Source organism: Pseudopipra pipra, chromosome 8, assembly GCF_036250125.1.
Source record: "Pseudopipra pipra isolate bDixPip1 chromosome 8, bDixPip1.hap1, whole genome shotgun sequence".
NCBI classification, from domain to species: Eukaryota; Metazoa; Chordata; class Aves; order Passeriformes; family Pipridae; genus Pseudopipra; species Pseudopipra pipra.
In genome coordinates, this window is record NC_087556.1 from 36,031,919 (window position 1) to 36,050,261 (window position 18,343).

Consider the following 18,343-nt stretch of genomic DNA (forward strand, 5'->3'; position numbering starts at 1 on the left):
CAGATATGTTTTGCATGTTACTGTCACCATCAGTGTTCTAAGCTAAATCTAGGCTGCCATTATTGAGAATGCAAACTCACTTTCTAGACTTGATTATTCCTCTTTAACTCTGAGCCACTCTTTCAGGTGATGTACAAAGAAAGTTGTTTCCTTGGGCTTTTCCCTAGTTAGATGTACAAGTGGGAATGGAAGTTCTGATTCTTCCCCCAGAGCTACATGCCCTGCTCGTTTGTAGAAAATCAAAGGAGAGGTCAGTGCCTCCATATGCTTGTTGTAAGGTGTAATTCTTATGCACTGAGTTATTTTTCCTTTTATGCTCTCAAAAGATTTGGTGGTGAAGTCATATTTCTTCAGGCACTTTCTGTGGCGTTTGGCCTCCTGTTTAAGCTGTATTTCAATGTTTTATCAAATAGGGATGAATTAAACACGTGCATGAAGCTATTTTTTTATTTTTTTTTTTCTGAGGGGTCCTAGGAAATGGGACCATCCAGTTCTGGACTTGCCAACTCTTTGTAATTTCAGGATTACCTCTTCTGAAAATCCACTGTAATAACGATCTCTTAGTGCCTGCCACAGCACAGGATGGAACTTCTGATAGCATTGAATTCCTTGGGAGTGAGCAGTTTAACCAGCTTAGGAGTTGGGATTTGTCTCTCCCCAGTATTTGCTGCAGAAGTTTTAGTGATATTGAAAACTTCAGGATGGGGATCTTCATGGGAAAAATGCAGAATGAGCTCTTACCACATTCATCACATGGATGCACAGCAGATTCATTTTTAATCATATTGATTTAAAAAATGCATGAAAAAGGGAGAAGAGTCTTTGACTATCATGTCTTAAAATAAATATAAAGAATAAAACCAAGAGCTGTATGAACAAAGGTAGGGCATTAAAGAGAGAAAATATCTGTTTGTAGCTGCTTATAAACAACATTTTCCTTGGCACTATGCTGCCTACCAGGTACTGTCTTTGCTTGTTAAAAGTAAGTGCCCCATGAGTAGACACCTAGGTGCTTTACACTATTGCCAGACTAAAGTTACTCAAATGGAAATGTATTTTTTAGCAGCATCTCAATACCTGTGATTTTATTTCAATACCTGTTATGATTTTATTATTCTAATATGCCTAAATCCACAAAATCCTTAATCTTTGAATTGCTCTTTTACCTCAGAGGTAAAAAGTGGATTGCCCATTGGCTGGCTTGTTTATGGTATCTGGTTTTGGTTTATTTTTTTTTTTAGAACACCAAGAAGTAGACTTGCAAGGAACAGAAATCAAAGACCTTTCCCTATTCATTAGATTATCTGTATTTTTCAGTAAACAGTAATCAAATTAAAACCTAGCAAGCAGATATCTGTAATTGCAACTTGTATCTATGTGGAGAAAGTTATTTTACTTTTCTTGATTTTGTCACTGGCCAAACTTACTTTGGGAAATAGATGACATTTGCTCTATGTGGCATAGAACAAAACACACAGATAGAAAATGAACTGCTTCCCTACAAGTAAATCCTGCTTTCCAGGAACAACTGTAAGCGTTGCATAAAACCTCAGGCTGTAAGTGGGTGCTCAGTTGCTTTGTGTAGAGATTAAAGATAGGATCTGCTGCTCTTCATAGAACTTACACTGAAGGTATGAGCACAAAAAAAAAACAAGCTGGAGAAGTTTAGTGCCTGATTGCATGCCTTGAACTCTACCTTGTTTTGTGTTTCTCAGCTAAAAAAATTAAAATACTCTACCAATACACCATATCCGTGTGCTGACAGCTGGTTTGTGTTTTGAACACAGTTTGGGCCAAGATCACTCCATATCCCATAGCTATCCTGTTTTCTGCTCTCAGCCCCTGTTAGCACAGTTGTTCACAGCCTGTCCTGGTGTGTTTTTCTCCTGGAGGATGGGATGACACAGTGGGGCTCACGTCTGAGCCAGCCCTTGCCTGAACAAGTTGCAGAAAGTCCCTTGAGCAGTGAAAGATGCTTCTTGTACCTTCTGCATCTCCCATTTCTTTGTTCCTGCTGCGTTTCTTCCATGGCACTTGGTAACCCATTGATGTGGGGAAGGAGGGGTTGAAAAATCATAGTGAGGGAAGGAGAGAAAAATACCTGAAAGTTCAGGTTTGGAAGGTGCTTGTATTTTACTGAAAATTCAGACTTATTTTAAATGGGTAGCATTTGCATCTGGGTTAAAAACTAACTAGGTCTATGATGCAGAGAGGTCCTATGGTCCCATGGCTGGTTCAAAGCTGAAAAGCAATATATTCTCCCTTTTATAAATTGTTTATAACTATTTTCATCCTAAAACAGGGCAGAAAATCTTACAAAGTCACCCAGTGGTAACAAATGTCTGCCCCTGACAAAACAAAAGGGTTGTTTGCGTGACAGTGATAGTTTCCCTGTCCCAGAGGCAGTTCCTCTTGTTTTACATCCCACACAGCTCATGGCCGAGGGCTTCAAGGGCCCTTTTGGCAGAGCCCCAGCTCAAAGCGAGCTCTGGGGCATCCTTTACCCCAAAGATCTGTGGGACTTTGCTGCCACACAAGTGCTCAGCAGCTGCAGCCCCAATTCCGATCCCTCCAGTTTAGGAGCTTGACTATAATGAAGTGAAAGATGCTTTTCATCAGGGCTATTATATCTCGGCTGATCAAAGTGCAAATCCTCTGCGGCCAGGAGTTAAAAAGCGCCCGGTTCGGAGGGACTGGGGAGGGTGGGGGAGCAAACAGGGAAAGGCAGCACAGGGAGAGGAATGGAACGAATTTAACAGCTCCCTCTCCCGGCTCTTGGCAGAATAACGCGGGACTGGGCTTGGAGGGAGACTCCTGCGAAAGGCGAGGGACTTGGTGACCCTTCTGCCAGCAGTGAGTGCAGCTAAGCCGAAGGACTTTGCCGAAATGCCAGGGGGGCTCTGTTTGACACTAAAGGCGGCTGGCGCTGCTCCCATCAGAACTTGAGGGCATCACCCTGCGGAAGAAAACGGGTCAGAATCTCTTTGAAAGCTGGCACTGCAGGGCACACAAGGCTCCCGAGCTACAGAACTGCCGAGAGGGGCCAAAGATTGTCCCTTCCCCCATTGAATGACCCGAGCCAGGCGCTGTGCGAGGGGAGCGGTGACCGGCATGCTGAGTGCCGGGGCTCTCACACGCTCCTTTCTGCCACGCAGACCCCTTGCCTCGGCTTTGCCAGAGGTGACCAACCTAAAAATCCGCATCCTGCCTGCCTGCATCCCTCCGTTACCTGCCTGCATCCCCCCGTTACCCGCCTGCATCCCCGCGTTACTCTCGGGCTCTGTAAATCCTGTTTCACTTCACAGAAAAACCCGCAAACCAGCAGGAAAGTTTGGCTGAGGAAAGCGGCGCAGGGCAGGGGGAGCGTTACCCCCTGCTCTTTGTTTGCTTTGCCATCTCAATTTCCAGCGGAATCCGGCGGTTTGTTTCCGCACCAGAGCACGGCTGCAGCAGCCTCTCGGTGCGTGTTTCCCCAAAGGAATCCCGGGATTGTCTGGGAGCTGTGCTGCCTGGCCAGACCCCTCATCCCGGGGGACATCGTGGTGGTCAGCGGGGCTCCGGCAGGATGCTGTGCCAGGCTGCAGTTCAGCTGGCAGGAGCTGAGCTAAAGCTGTCAGCAAATGTGGTTTTCATCAGGCCTATCTGAGCTGCCCGTGGGATATGGCTGCTTGTGAGCATTTGATTAGATAGATGTCGAGTGTTTTTCCATGTCATGAGTAAGAGGAGGTGGGAACTTGGAATATTTGAACAAGTTATGCTAACAATCCCAGCACCAAAGCTCTCCCAGAATTACAAAAAGCGCACTAACTCGGAGGCAAGTTAAAAACATTCAGGTTCTTTTTCCAAGCTACAGTAGGGAAACAGCTGAACATAAATTTTTCTCAGTTCCTGTTCTGTATTTACTGATTTCACAGTTTTTCCACAGTTTGAATGCTAGGTTTAGACATTCTTTCACATCCACAGCACACACGACACAAACACGTCCTTTTTGCATGCCTGAAGTGCCACAGAGATGGATCTGACAGTGAAGAGTGTAGAGGACAAGCTTGATGCCCCTTAGTCTGCAAAGAGATACCAAATGGTATGAAACCCCAAAAACTGAAGGACAAAAGGTAACACTGCTACAGCTTTCACTGAGACTGAGAAGCTCAGCATGTGGTGAAACCCCAGTTTTGGCACAGTTTTGGTGCCAATCACTCCCTGAATGAATGGGAAATCTGGTGCTTTTTTTGCAGTGTTCAGTCAGCCACTGTTAAAAACTATCCTTAACATCCTTACCAGGCTTCTTGGGAAATCCTCAGGCCTCGAGGAGACCTCTTGGACACTAAAATGACCATCTACCACATAATGAAGATAATTGGGCTCACAGACCATCTCCGACTGCTGCTCACTCCACATCTTAGACACCACTTCTCCTTGAGGAAGTATGGAATTACCAGGGCTTTTTTAGAGCAAAGCTTTTATCCCGAAGCCAGCAGACTGCGAGCTGGGTGTTTTATCCTTTCATCCCTTTTCCCCACCCACTTCCTTTTCTGCTGTAGAGAAATGAGTGAACTCTTTGTGATCTCTGCTTTCCGAAGGTTCCACCGCCCAAGCTGCTCCGCAGATTATCGCTGGCATCCCAGCTACCAGATGGCTGGGAGAGACAGCAGTGCTGCAGGGAATTAAGTCAATTATTCCCATTTCAGGATTGGTCCTGTTCGCTGCGTTATGTAGCTTTTTAAGCATTTTCCATCCACTCAGACGAATATTTGTGTATCATTTACGGAACAGGAACGAAATCTCTCTCTGAACCAAAATTTCCAACCTCAGGGCTGCTTGTTATTTTTGGAGTCGCCATTAGGCCTCGGGCAAAGGCTTAAGGGAAATCCCATCCTCTGTAGTTGGGCCAACTCTGTAGTTGGGCCAATAGCACTGTAAACTTAAAGATGGACTGTCTTTTTCTGAGCTCAAGATTAGGCAACGGCCCAGCCTCTTGCTGAGCCAGTAGCAGCAGTCAGAAAAACCACTGAGTGTGGCAATTCTTTTGGTAAGTGTCTGTGTTTGTTATTTTGACTCTTTGCTCTGGTTTGCTAAAAATTCCCTTTCATGTGCAAGTGTGGAATGTTCTTCTGTGACAGGAGAGCTGCCAAAACCTGAATCAGTCTTTTTTTTGTTTCTTCTTCTTTCATTTTTGCCCCCACTTCAGAAGAGAGGCTTCAAGTTAGAAAAAAAAAAAAGAGAACTGGGAAGTGCTGAGGCTTTCCAGGGCTCAGCACTTTCAAAGAGGGATGCCCAAGGACACCACTGACCCCCACTGGATGTGGGTGGAAAGGGAAAGCTGCACAGCTGAGTGCTACCAAGAGTAGCCCTTGTTCAAGGTAATGGTGCTAAGGGTCAGCTGTCCTTGTGTGCATAACTGAAATCCCAACTAAGCTCTCAAACTGGGTAGGAAGAGAGGGTGGAAAATCAGTCTATATACCAAAATAGTATATTTTGGTGTGCTAAATAAAAATTGAGATAGCCTTGGCAGTGACCAAAGTGACACAGATGAAGAAGAGCATTAGTCTGCATTCAGACTAATTCCAGTTTTGTCCCATGTGAAATGTCTGGTGGGACCAAGTGTGGTAGGGGAGGGTAGTTATAGCTACACCTTGGAAACCATTATTCACCTCACTGCTGTTTCTTAATTTGCCTGTGGGTGGGTTCAGCTGGGAACTAAGGTCTCCAAAATCATGAGATGCGTATGTCCTGACAATTTTAATTTCACTGGTGTGGCAGCAATCTCGTATTAAGCAGCATTTTGCTTCAAGGCACATCTTGCTTCACCAGGTTGGAAGATTTATTGGCATCTGGACTACAGCAGAGTGAAGCACCTGCTTCCCAGAGGATGTGCAGACATCACACCCACCCTTTCGTTGCTCTTTGTGGTCTTCACGCTGCTCCTTCAGCCTTCCATTTTGTGCAGGTATAACCCACACCAGGATTATTCCTTTTTTCCTCCCCTTCATATTCTCCTTTAAAGCTTGTAAGTACAGTGGGCAGGGGTGGTTGTACCTCTGAAGAGCTGATGGATCACAAGCCCCCCTAAACACCTTATAAAATCACCAATTTTCAACACAGGAAAAAAGACAGTGATGGGAAAGAAAAGGAATTGTTACTGAGCTCAAAAAAGGCAAAATCACAGCTCATAGTATGGTGAGCACCACTGGTTTCCTTTGAAAAGCATGTTAACTTGTTACAACATGTAAGTTGTTCCACAAAGTGTTCCATGATTATTTTTTATTCCCTAGCACTTGGATGTGTTGCACAGTTCTGGTGCACCTCTGCAGTAGCCAGCAGTGTGGATTTTGGTAGCCATCCTCAGGCTTACAAAACAGGCACAGGGCAATGTGGGGCACTAACAGGGGCACGTAGGAGAAAGTTGGTGGGAGAATGGGTCAGATCCTTGGGGCTGGTAACGAGAAGAGAGCTGCTTTAAAAACAAAACCATTGTTTGATTTTAGTTGTTGCCAGTGAGACTGCAAAACAAGGTTTCAGTTTATTCCTGATGTAGATGGAGCTATGGCAAAGGTACATCTGCCATGGCTCATCTAGGGGTGCTTTGCAAACACATGTTCCACCAAGGTTCCAACCCCATTTATTTCTACAGATAACAGCATTAATTTAAAAGTGATTTGGTCAGGTCACAGCTTTTGCATCTGCTGCAGGTTCATTAAATTAACACCACTAATAGATTTGCTTTTTGGGGACCTGTCTTAGATGCCTGTTTGAACTGACAGAAGCCAGAGATACAATCTCCACAATGAAATTAATGCTGGGAATTTCAGAGGCTTAAACAGCACCTAAAACTGCTGCTGGGGGCAGAGGTAACATCTTTCTAAATGCTCTCCTCACCCTGCTGCAGGATGGAGCTCTGGTGTCCTCATGGACATGGACCTGTTGGAGTCCAGGGGAGGCTACAAAGATGCTCAGAGGGCTGGGGCACCTCTGCTGTGAGGGAAGGCTGAGAGAATTGGGGTCATTAGTCGAGAACAGAAACCTCTGGGGAGACTTTAGAGCCCCTTCCAGCACCTAAAGGGGCTGGATAGGGACTTTGGACAGGGCATGTAGTGACAGGGTAAGGGACAATGGTTTCAAACAGAGAGAGGGCAGGGTTAGATTGGATATTTGGCAGAACTTCTTTCCTGTGAGGGTGAGGAGGCCCTGGCAGAGATGATCAGATGATCAGAACACCCGGCACTCACTGCACAGGGACAAGGGCAGAATATCGACCTGTTGTCATGGTGTGACTCGTGGGTCAATACTCACCTCTCTTTGCTCTCCTCTTCACACCAGCAACTTCTGAAGGCACCTCCACACTGAGGTGGAGAGTTAAAGCTGAGCTCATGTGCTGTCAACTTCTTTGCCATCATTTCCACAGGTGCAGAAATTGGTCAGCTGTGGTTAAGGTGTGCTAGACAGAGAGCTTGTGAGAGCAGCAGAAACCAGGGTGGGGAGGCAGTTTGTGCAAGAAGAGAGGAAACAAGAAGCAGAGCCTGGGGGGAAGACGGAGAAGGCGATGGAAACCGAGCTGATGAGTTTGTATCCAGACTTGATACCAAGCACAGTGTGCAAGCGACAGGGAAACCAATCAAATGCCACCAAGAGGAAAAGCAGACAGAGAATCAGAACACCTGCAAGCAGGGGAGACCTGAAATGACCTGTGTTTGAGGGGTTATTATGAATGTCCCCAAATGAGAAGAAGTTACCTCAGATGAACATGCAGGGATCCCAGGAGGGGTTCTGTACCTTCCCATTCCCTTGGCTCTGTGTTGCTGACAGCAGTTGGTGGCAGCTGATGAACTTGAGGATTCTTCACTGCTCTCATGCTTTTGCAGCTCAGTTTGTCCCCAGCAAGCAGCACCTGATGAGGGCAGAGGGACAGAAAAGTGGTGCTCCTGAGCCTGTGGAGGAACTGAATGAGCCTGGGGAGGCCCCTTGCTGACACTGTGCTTCAGTGTGGTTCATCTGCACAGCTTGCAGCTCAGCACAGCTCAGGCACTGAACACAGACAAAATGAGTGTATCTGGTGGAGCAAATGGGACCAGTGCCTGTGACAAGCAGTCACCTCATGTATGATGTTTAACTTGACTTTTGCCGTGTTTTCCCTGTACCCTGGACTTTACTCAGCTGGGGATTTGCTAATGCCTTCTTGTGCTTTAGAAGCTGCTGTGGGATGAAGGTGGATAGATGAGGCACTTTGGGCCTGTGGAATAAGCACTTTGGCTGAATGTGTCTGAAACACCTGGCAGTGTCAGCGCTGTCGTTAAGTGTCCCTCTTTAGTTTCCAGAATTAATCCCTCATAGAGGGAGGAGGCTGCTTTCACACCTTACAGAGCACTTTTCTTGGAGATGTGCCATGTTGTAAATGTGCTACAAAACTGCCACGGGGCTCAACAGGTCCAGATGTCTTCGTTCTTGGCACAGAGCAGCTGCAGAGACAAGGACATCCCATGCTGAACACCGCTCTCCCAGAGGGAACAGCACGTCCTGTGTGCTCTCAGCTGCTCAGTCAGGAAGCTCAGAAACCTGTGTTCAAAAACAGGAAAAGAAACAAAGAAAGAAAAGCGCCGAGAGCCTTGCTCTGGGGAGAGCAGTGGCAAACCTCAAGCTTCCCAGCTGCTTCATTCTGTGACACAAAGGGTCACGCCTGTCTGCTCCACTCGGGATGCTCACGTGGGAAAGTTTGTGCAGAAGGGCAGGGGAGTGTAAATCAGAGTATTCATCACAAACACACACAGCATCACTCCCAAATTAGCTTCACATGTACTGAGGCATGTGGGTCTTCTCCTCTTTTAGTTCTGCTCTTAGGTCGCCCTTCCCCTCCCAGGAGTGCAGGAGTTGCATTTTTTATTGTTTTTCCGTCTCTTATTTAACATCCACTTCTAATATTCTTCTTCCTGATCTCTAAGCATCTCTAATCCCTTTCCTGTACTCCAATCTGTAATCAATTTAAAAAAGAATCAGAAGCACTGAGAGAGATGTAATTGTGGCTCGACCTAGTCAGTGAATGTTTGCTTGAGATTTAAAGCTGGTGATTATGATTGAAATCTAACTATCTGGGCCATGAGCTTCTGGTGGAAATCCAATAGTAAAGATGCCATGTGAGGCAAGCATTTGACATCTGCAAATGGGTGCCATCTGTTTCTTCTTTTAAGAGTATTAACCATCTAAGAAAGGAAAAGAGATGCATGAAACTTGGTCTGAGGTCAAAAGAGTGTGAGTGAGATCAGGGTTTTGGCTGCAAAGTAAAATAGGGTATAGATTCACCCCCCCCACACACACACACTGCTCTTTTTTGCAGGTGGAAGAGATAACTGCAATAGACACACAGTACATACCTCCAGATTTGGGGGAAGTCAGGGTGCAGAGGCAGTGATACAGCCCAGGCTTCTTTTTAGAGGCAGAACAAGACCTTTTTCTAAATGAGGAAGTGAGTAACTTCAGAAGGCAAAATTTTGACTCAGCTTTTTGCAATTCTACTTCTGCTCCCACCCTTAGGCACTCATGTCTGGGCCAGGAACTGCTCATGCCTTCACTTTTCATGGCACACTTTGCCCCCGTGGTCAGTAGTGATGGAGCTGGTGTGTGTTCACCTCTCACCCCTCCCACCTCCTGGCACTGCTTCAATCCCCAGGAGCTCCAGCACTGCTTGGCTTCCCTGCAATCCCACCCAGCTCTGGCCTGCCAGGGATTTGGGACTGTGTTATAAACCAGCAGTTTTCACAGTTTAACAAAAATTCCTTATAATTTAAAAGCTCTGCATCATGTAATGCTGGAGTGCTCTTGGTCCAGGACTGATGGCTGAAGGGAAGCACTTGGAGGCACCGATGAGGCAGCTCAGAGAGGTTTTGTTGAGCTCTGGGCAGCTGCAGCAGGGCTGTTGCTGGTCCCCTGGCAGGCTCTGGAATGTTTATAGTACAGGGCAGTGCACTGTAGCAGTGCCATCCCTTTAACAGCACATAAGAAGAGATTTGCTGTGCAATTAATTTTGCTTTTGTTGTGAATGTTTCCTCTCATTTGCTTATGCTCCCAGTCTTACACGAGAGCATCTTTCTGCATTTTGGTGCAGACTGTGCACATCCCCAGTGCCTTATCTGACACGAGGAGTGGTATCATAATGTGACTCTCCATTAAAAAAAATAAAGTTATTTTTAAAAGAATCGAAAGGTATGTAAGGGGGGTAACTAGTGAAGCCTACCCACTGCTGAGAGTCGTGTTTCTTTTCACTAGAGGTTGAAAGGATCATATAAAGTTTCATTTTAAACAGGAGAGCTTTGCTGAAGAGAGTTGCCTTGGCCACCCTGTGTGCAGTAACCATTTGGTACAAGAAGGAACACGGGATTACAGAAGGACAAACTCCATGAACCCCAGTTTCAGACCGTGGGAGTAGAATCAGAACCTCCCATTAAAACAGGAACATGGGGCTTTTTTCTTGCAGCTCCGTGGAAGTCACGTTGTGTGTAGCACTCTCATATTCACGAGGCACAACGAGCAGTTACAGTTTAAAAGCTGCTGGTGTCTCACTTCCACCAGAAAAATGTTTTTGAGGGAGAAGGGGGAATGATTTCTGATAGTGAGAGGTTTTTCAGGCTGCAGATTCAGATGGAAAGAGGGAACTCTTTACGGTGTGGCCGATAACAGAACACCTGCAGGTCCCCCACGAAGCCTCTGCACTTACAATAACTCACATCCCCAAAAGCAGCTGTGCCAATGGCAGGGATTTCACACTGCTCTTATTTCTCTGAGTCAGATCCCAACTGTGGGCAGCACCACAAATACCCTGGTCTGTGAAACAATAAAACTCTCTGTCGCCAGTGAAATCAGTTTGATTCCTGCTGCTGCAGGGTAAGGCACGTTCTGCCACCTCTCAGAGTGCACATTACCTGTCTCTGTGTGCCTGAACCATTTAGACCTGGAGGTTGTGACTTGGCCTGAAGACTCACAGACAAGACCCACCTCCTGCTTGCCCACAGAGACTTTCTGGTCCAGGTTTGCCTGGAACATATCCCCAGAACAACTGAGGCTCAGAGAGTATCTGAAAGATTTTTGAAGAGGAGTAGTAAAAAAATACTTTTTTTTTTTCTTCCCTGTCAAATAGGACAAGGGAAGTGTTTTAGTGGAAAATTTGGTGCCAAGAAATCTTTTTAATGCTTTTTAGATTTTTCTTAGGTGCCTCTAGCAAGGCCACATTGTATTTCTGTATGAAGGTACCATTATGTATACAGCAGCAATGCAAATAATCAGGGCTGCATCAGGGATGACTCATAGCTCTATTACTTTGTAAGCATCGTGACATCTCTCCATGCAAATTGTTGCCATCAGCCTCATATTTGAATCTGTGTGTGGCTCACACAGAGCTGTGGACACAGACCCTGATCCATGAGGCACTGCTGGGGCGTAGCCGAAATGGCAACCCTCAATGTGAGTTTTGCTCTCTGCCTGAGAGTCGTTTTACCCTCAAATTAAAAAATGCCAGAGCCAGAGCTGGTAAAAAGGGCTGTTGCACCTTTGCACGTGGATAGTGGAGGGCTGGCTGTAAGTGTTTACGTGGGCTCCTTGCTCACACCTGACCTGGGTGTGAGTGTTCACGTGGGCTCTTTGCTCGTGCCTGACCTGCTGTGGTCCAGCAGCCGGGTGGGTGTTGCTCTTGTGACCTCTGCCCTGAGCCTGCCAAGCTGCCATCTGCCAGAGTCTAAAGCACTAACCTGAATCCAGCTGATGGTCTCATGGATAAGATCCAAAGCTCTTCAGCTCACAGTCAGAGCTCTGAATATGTCCATGCAAGTGTTTCTGGATACCCTGGATCCATAAGGATCTCTAGCTCGTCCAGGACATCCACAAATATTTGCATGTATTCAGAGTGGGTGAACATTTATGAATACCTTGAATAAGTAGAAGCCCTGGAGGTTGAGGGGATTGCAAATCCTCTCTGTATTCTTTCCACAGGCATCAGTGAGAACAGTAATTACTTCACAGCATGTGATGGAGAAGAAGCAGCTCATCACTCAGGGTCAAAGCTCTGCATGCAAACTGGCCACAGTGGGGCAGTGAATGGAGGTGCTGCCCTGCAAATGGCAGGACATGTCACCAGTCACTGGGGACAATAAAGAGCCCTGTGCTGCCAAAGTTCATGGGTGCCAACTGTTGCAACTACACACATTTATCTGTTTCTAGCACATGATACCACCAATGCATCTCCAAATCAAAACAGCGGAGCTGCTTCCCTGCCTGCCCCTCATCTGTGATGTGTCGAGTGTGAGCTGTTCAGGGCAGCTACTGCTTCTTGCTGTGAACATTTTCACAGCTTTGGCTGAAAGGATTCTTGCTGTCCCCAAATCTGCACCAGTGCCAGGCTATTTGAAGGCAGTGCATCTCTCTCCCGACACAGCTCCACACACAGCAAGGCAGTTCGGATCTCCCCCGACCTCCAGGGCTGCACCTCGTCTCCAACCACACTGAGGAAGCCCAGTGGCACAGGGAGGAATATTTTATTGCAGCTTTTCTACACTGAAAGTTCTGCCCTGTTGTCTCACTGTGTTGACTTACCTCCCCTTCTGCCCTGCTGAGCTAAAGCCCTTGATGTTTTGGTGTCAGGGATGCCCAGTCAGAAGGGCAGTGATCTGCCTGCTCCAAATAGGCTCAGTGACGACTCCTGCATGCAGGTTGTTGATCTCCTCTAATTGCTGCCGCGTCAGCAGCCACATCACACTGTCTGGGATGACGGTGGGAGAGCGAGTAATCCCCGCAAATTCCCCCCTCACCTGAACCCTTTGCGTCCGTGGGGAAGATTTACCGACCGTCTGCGAGGAGCTCTCAGGGGATAAAAGCAGCATTAATGGTTGGAGGGGTTCAGACCTCAGCGAAGGCATCACCTGCCGGTGATCTGATGAACCCGAGCTGATGAGCAAGAGCTGCACTGCCCCGAGCTGTTTGAGTGCCAGCTGTGCCTGCTGTGCCTGCTGTGCCAGCTGTGCCTGCTGTGCCAGCTGTGCCTGCTGCCACCCAGCACTGCAGCCTGTCAGGGGACTCACCAGTGCGAGACATTAGAGGAAAACCAGGAGAGGGAATTTTTCTGGAGTACACATCGCTCCCAAACTCCTCTGAATCGGGCTGCAATGGAGGGACCTGCCTCGGTGCTGTGCCTGAGAACCTGCTACATAAAACACTGCAAACCACTCCGAGCCACTGACAATCCACCTGAGCTGGGACAATCCCACCTCTCCAGGAGCTGCAGTTGCTCTCACAGGATGGTGCAAAAAAGGCACTCAAACACTGTTAGCAAGTGTGCCTTGCCCATCATCCCAGAATATCCAGGCTTCCAGGATATTAAGGTTTGTATGCAAAACCTCTCTCTACAATATGTGATAAATGCTACCTATTCTTCTGTTAGAGGAATAATTCCCCTGTGTCCTGGAAAGCTGATGTTTGATACAATAATAAGGTTTGCACTGTGGTTTGGTATAGAAAAACTTGACTTGAATGAGTTTTATTCTGCTACATTTTAAAGTTGATTATTATTTTAGGTTGATTTTATTTTTTAAATGTTTTTAAAAAGTTTTAGTTAGGAAGACTGCTTTTTAGTCAAGTTTTTAGTGTTCTCCAATTACCTAACTTCTTCCAAAAGTACAACCACTCTAGGCAGGGGCATTTGATTTGCTGGGTCCCTTCCAGAATGAAGTGTGATGGAAGAGTGAGAGATCAAAAACTTGATTGCTTTTCAGTTTACATGGCATGTCCAACCCACTATTTCTCATTTGAGCTCAATGTTTTTCATTCATTACTAGTAGGCAACATGTCAAAGGCTGATGATAGAGTGCCCTGCTGAGACATTGCTGGGCTCTGAATCCAGATTTGTGGCTGGACCCTTAGAGAGTATCCAGCCTTAATTAGAGATTGTCAAAAACTGCATGAGTGATGGCTTTTTTTATGTACCAAAGGCATTGTCAGGCATAATAAATGATTGCAAAATGTTCCACGATCCCGCTGTGGCTGTCATCCACATACAGTATAGTCTTTCTTTTTATTGATTAGAAACAGTAATATAATGTAAACCAGCTCTTCCTTCAAGACAAACTGCTAAGGTTTTCAGAGAAGAAGCCATGCTCTGCTCTGACTTGCTGTACAGAAACCAGCTGTCCCTCCTGGTAGCTTGAGACAGGCCAGGGTGTCTTGGAATATCTGTGAGAAAGGTGGGAATGGCAGAGCAGTGACTTGGAAAACCCAGGGGACATTAAACTGTGGACATGGAGAGTCAACCTTTTACATGGTGAATTTCCAGCAGTCTAAAAAAGGACTCACAGCATGGATGTTCCCCTGAAATCAGCCTAAAGACATCCAGTGGGGGCTGGATCAGGTCTTTCTTTGACTATTCAAATAACTCAGGTGTGAATTTGGCCTGCCAAGGGAAAGGAGCAGAAAAATTTATGCACATCTATGCTATGATGTGGTGCCACAATAATAAAGTTTGTAGTTTTAAGATGTAGAAATAAATTGTATGTGAAAATTACAATTCTTGTAAAAATACACTGAAGTTCAGCACAGATTTACCTGGGATTAAGAAAAAGGGGGAAAAAAAAAATCTCTTAGAAGTGGGATCTGTTTTTACCTTGGGAAAGAGCAGCTACAGGCTAAGGGGATTTTAAAAAGATAAACCTAAAATTCTGTTCATACAGATAGGTGAGAGATTCTTTCAGAAAGTTAGATTTTCACAGAGGCTACAGAAAATTGTGGCAGTACACCAGAGTTGGTAGGAGGTAAAAATGCTCAGCATTCATTAAGCTCAGCATTAATTAAGCTCAGCCCAATGCACTTCTGTTTCAGAGAGGGATCCAGACCACAATGCATGGTCTTCAGAGAATTTGGATTAAGAAGCTCAAATGTTCTCTAACAGCTCTTCACTGTATGGAATCACACACCTTAGACTCTTTTTCCGCTTAAGCCAGCATATTTTAATTCAGATTTCTTTCTTCTTCTTCTTTCTGCTCCCAATCCTGCTTTTTTCTCTCCCCCTCCCCCCATTTAAAATAGCTATCAAGAAATTACGTGGGAATTCCAGCCTTCAACCAACTTTTCCAGGATTTGGAAAGAGGAAAGAACTCCTCATCCCAGCTGAAGGATTTTTCAAGGAGACCTTCGTTAGCCCAATGCTTGGGGAGCTCCCGGAGAGGCTCCTTGGAAGGGCCCCTGACCACCAGCACTGCCTTCCACGACAAACCACTGCAGGAGTATTTCAACGAGAGGCTGCTGGAGCTGGGGAGCTATGGAAGTAAGAGATCCAACAGGAAAGCAAAAGCATTTGGTGATCAGAGCCCCCAGCGAGGGTCCCGGCGCAGGAGCAGCTGCAGCGCCCTGCTGGGGAAGGGGCAGGACAGGGAGGGGTCCTGTGTGCCAGCAAACCAGGACAGCCAGAAAGGGATCCAGTGGAACGGGCAGGACAAAATCCAGAATGTCCTGAAGCTCTATAAGAGTGACTGTTTGGACATTCTGACAATGCACATCACCGCTCCCTTAGAAGTATTTGTGCAGAAGAAATGACACCAGGGCTGGTTACAGCTTTCCCAGGAAAAATTGTTCCTGTTCAGCACCATCCCGACTTTAGTTCAGACACGTCAGCCCCCCCTGACACAGAAAGATGCTTGTTTGGGGGAGGAAATAGTCTCTCATTTTGTGTTCTTGATTTACATCGCATAGATTTGTCTTCAGCTATTTTCTGCAGAGAATCAGCATAATTGCCCCATAGGTGTGACTCATAGCAGAGCTCTAAATATGTGCATATATTACTTAAATGCTTACATGGCCTTGAAAAAGGTGATAAGTGTCAGAGGTGTAGCTTGTTTCCTATTGTGGAGTTTGTGTTAGTTAATCTGAAGAAAGAATGTTGTGTTCTGCCTAGTTACTTTGCTTGTTTTAAGCCTCTAGGTTTTATCACTGTGGCCCAAGTAATTTATGGTCTTATTATCTCTTATTTATGACACAGACAAAATAGCTGATGAAAAATTATCGATTTTCACTCGTTGCCACATGTAATCTCCAGGTGGATCACTGTAAGAGCTTGACACGTGAAGAAGCAAACACAGAGAGAAGATTTACTTTTAAATATGATCAGCTATTATGGTTTCATTTGCAGACTCAGAAACCTTTGAGTTAAAAGCCACCACAAGGGCAAAGAGGAAAAAAATGCTAGATTCGAGTCAGAATGATGGAATTAAGCATGAAAGAAGGCTCCTTCCTACTTTCCTATTGTAAATATGAGAACAACACAGCAAATTCCTAATGTAATCTGAGCTTCAAATTGTTTATGGGATTAGTATTTATCGTGGTTGTGTAAGTATACAATGTCAGCTGCAGCTGAAGCTTTTCATTGTGGGAAATGTCAATGTTTAATTCCACAGTGCACTGACTGAATACCAGAGCCAAAGTGGGGCAATGATTTTAAGCTTCCAGAAAGATCTACTACTGCCTGTGGTATCATTGGCAATAAATTCATTATGGTGTTGGTTTGAATTGATGTCTTGTCTCTTTCTTTTCAGACCTATTGTGATTCAACAACTAAGCCATGCCCCTGGCTAGACCTAGTGCTGACTCCTCTCCATCACTTTTCCCTCCTTGTTCCTCCCATTTCTTCAGTCCTTGTGAAACTTGCCCCAAGGTGTGCCTTGTCCCTTCTGCAGGTCATATTTTCCTTCTTCCCAACACCTATTTGCAGAAATATTTCTTCTGCACTGTCTCCTCAGCTCTTGGGCCACACCTTTCTGTCTTTCAGAGTGTGTGGATGAACATGCAGAAAGGAGAGGGCAGATTAAGGAACCTCTCACACCCCTCCTGCCAGTTCCCTCAGGAAACAGCCAAGAGTTTCCCCCCTAAAATGGAAAAGAAACATATAAGAGTCATTCCACACCCCTTCCCCAGTCCTGGGATCAAGATGACCCAAGGCTACCGAGATGGGATCCTGAGAGCTCTCAGCCCTTTGTGTGTGGGAGAAAGCACTGCACACTTAGGCCAAATGAATTTTTCAGAATTCCCAAATGCCTTCCTGCTGCAAATGGAGGGAGCAGCCAATTAGGTGAGATTTTTCCCTGCAGGAAAATATTTTTCTTTTTTAGATTTAAATGAAAGTCTGAAAGCCACAATGTGTTAGGAGATGCCATTGAGGGGATGCATCTGGTTCTCATTGTAAGTTTGCCAGGGGTTAGTTTCTCCTCTAGGAGTGAATGCATAGTAATAACAGAGTATTATGAGAGGGCATAATAATAACAGTGCATAAGGAGAAGGGAACAATATTAATGGAACACAGGCAACCTTAATTCTTTCATTCCTTAAACATGTGGCTTAGCACCCCTGAACGTGTGCTTTTGAAGTTTAGTTTTGCAAATAATTTCCAATCTACAAGCTTTTTGGAAAAAAAAAAAAAAGGCAAACTGCCTACCTTCCTGCTCCTGATATTTTAATTGTTATCACACTGCAGTGACCCGAGATTAGCAGGTCTGGAGCATCTTCAGTCTCTCTGCAGACCTCTGCCATATAAACAGAGGTATGTGGAGACTTGCACTCTTAGGGTGCCACTCACATTTGCTAATAGTGAAGGAGAAAACTTTTCCTGAATTAAGAAAAAAATTAGCAGTGATCGACCATAATTAAAATAAACCCCAGAAAACCAGGTACTTTCCTCACTGAAAGGGTGGTCAGGCATTGGGACAGGCTGCCCAGGGAGGTGGTGGAGTCACCATCCCTGGATGTGGCACCCAGTGCTCTGGTTCAGTTGACAGGGTGGTGTTTGGTTAAGGGCTGGACCTGATGGTTTTGGAAGTCTTTTCCAACCTTAATGAGTCTGTGATCCTGTGATTTACCCAAGCATCTGTAAATGGGCTATTCAAGCTGCTCAGCCTCTGGGCAGTCACTCTTCTCCACTCAGGGCAAGGCAGAGCACCAGCTTTTAACAGGCCCAATTTTAATTTTATTTTTTACTTTTACTGAATACCAAAAGTGAAATAGAATCACAAAATGCAAAAAATTAGGCTTTGACTTGGCAGCAACTTGTACTGTTTACTCACTCAAAAGAACCCCATAGACCTTAAATTGCAGAGTCAGGCCCATTTATGGTATTTTTCATCTGTAAAACACCCTAGGGAATTAAAAAAAGTTGACATGCTTTTTAAATTGGATTTCCTTCAAAACTGTGTCATGACTTCCCTCTGAGAAGTTGCCCATCTCATGTCAGAGGTAGTGGAAAAGTCTAAGGAAGATTACATCTCCCAGGAGGGAACATATCTAGATGTTACAGAAAAGACATGAAGTTACAGAGAGAAAAAAAACCCCGCCA

General features: G+C 45.6%; 1 protein-coding gene and 1 long non-coding RNA gene across 2 annotated transcripts in view; one reads left to right on the top strand and one right to left on the bottom strand.

Annotated features, from left to right (window-relative positions):
- Window positions 1-18,343, bottom strand: part of INPP5F (inositol polyphosphate-5-phosphatase F) — a 278,232-nt gene that overhangs the window by 139,318 nt on the left and 120,571 nt on the right. The window lies entirely within an intron of this gene.
- Window positions 12,980-16,527, top strand: LOC135418350 (uncharacterized). Its single transcript, XR_010432400.1, has 2 exons — window positions 12,980-13,355; window positions 15,052-16,527. It is a non-coding gene; the product is annotated as an uncharacterized LOC135418350 (long non-coding RNA).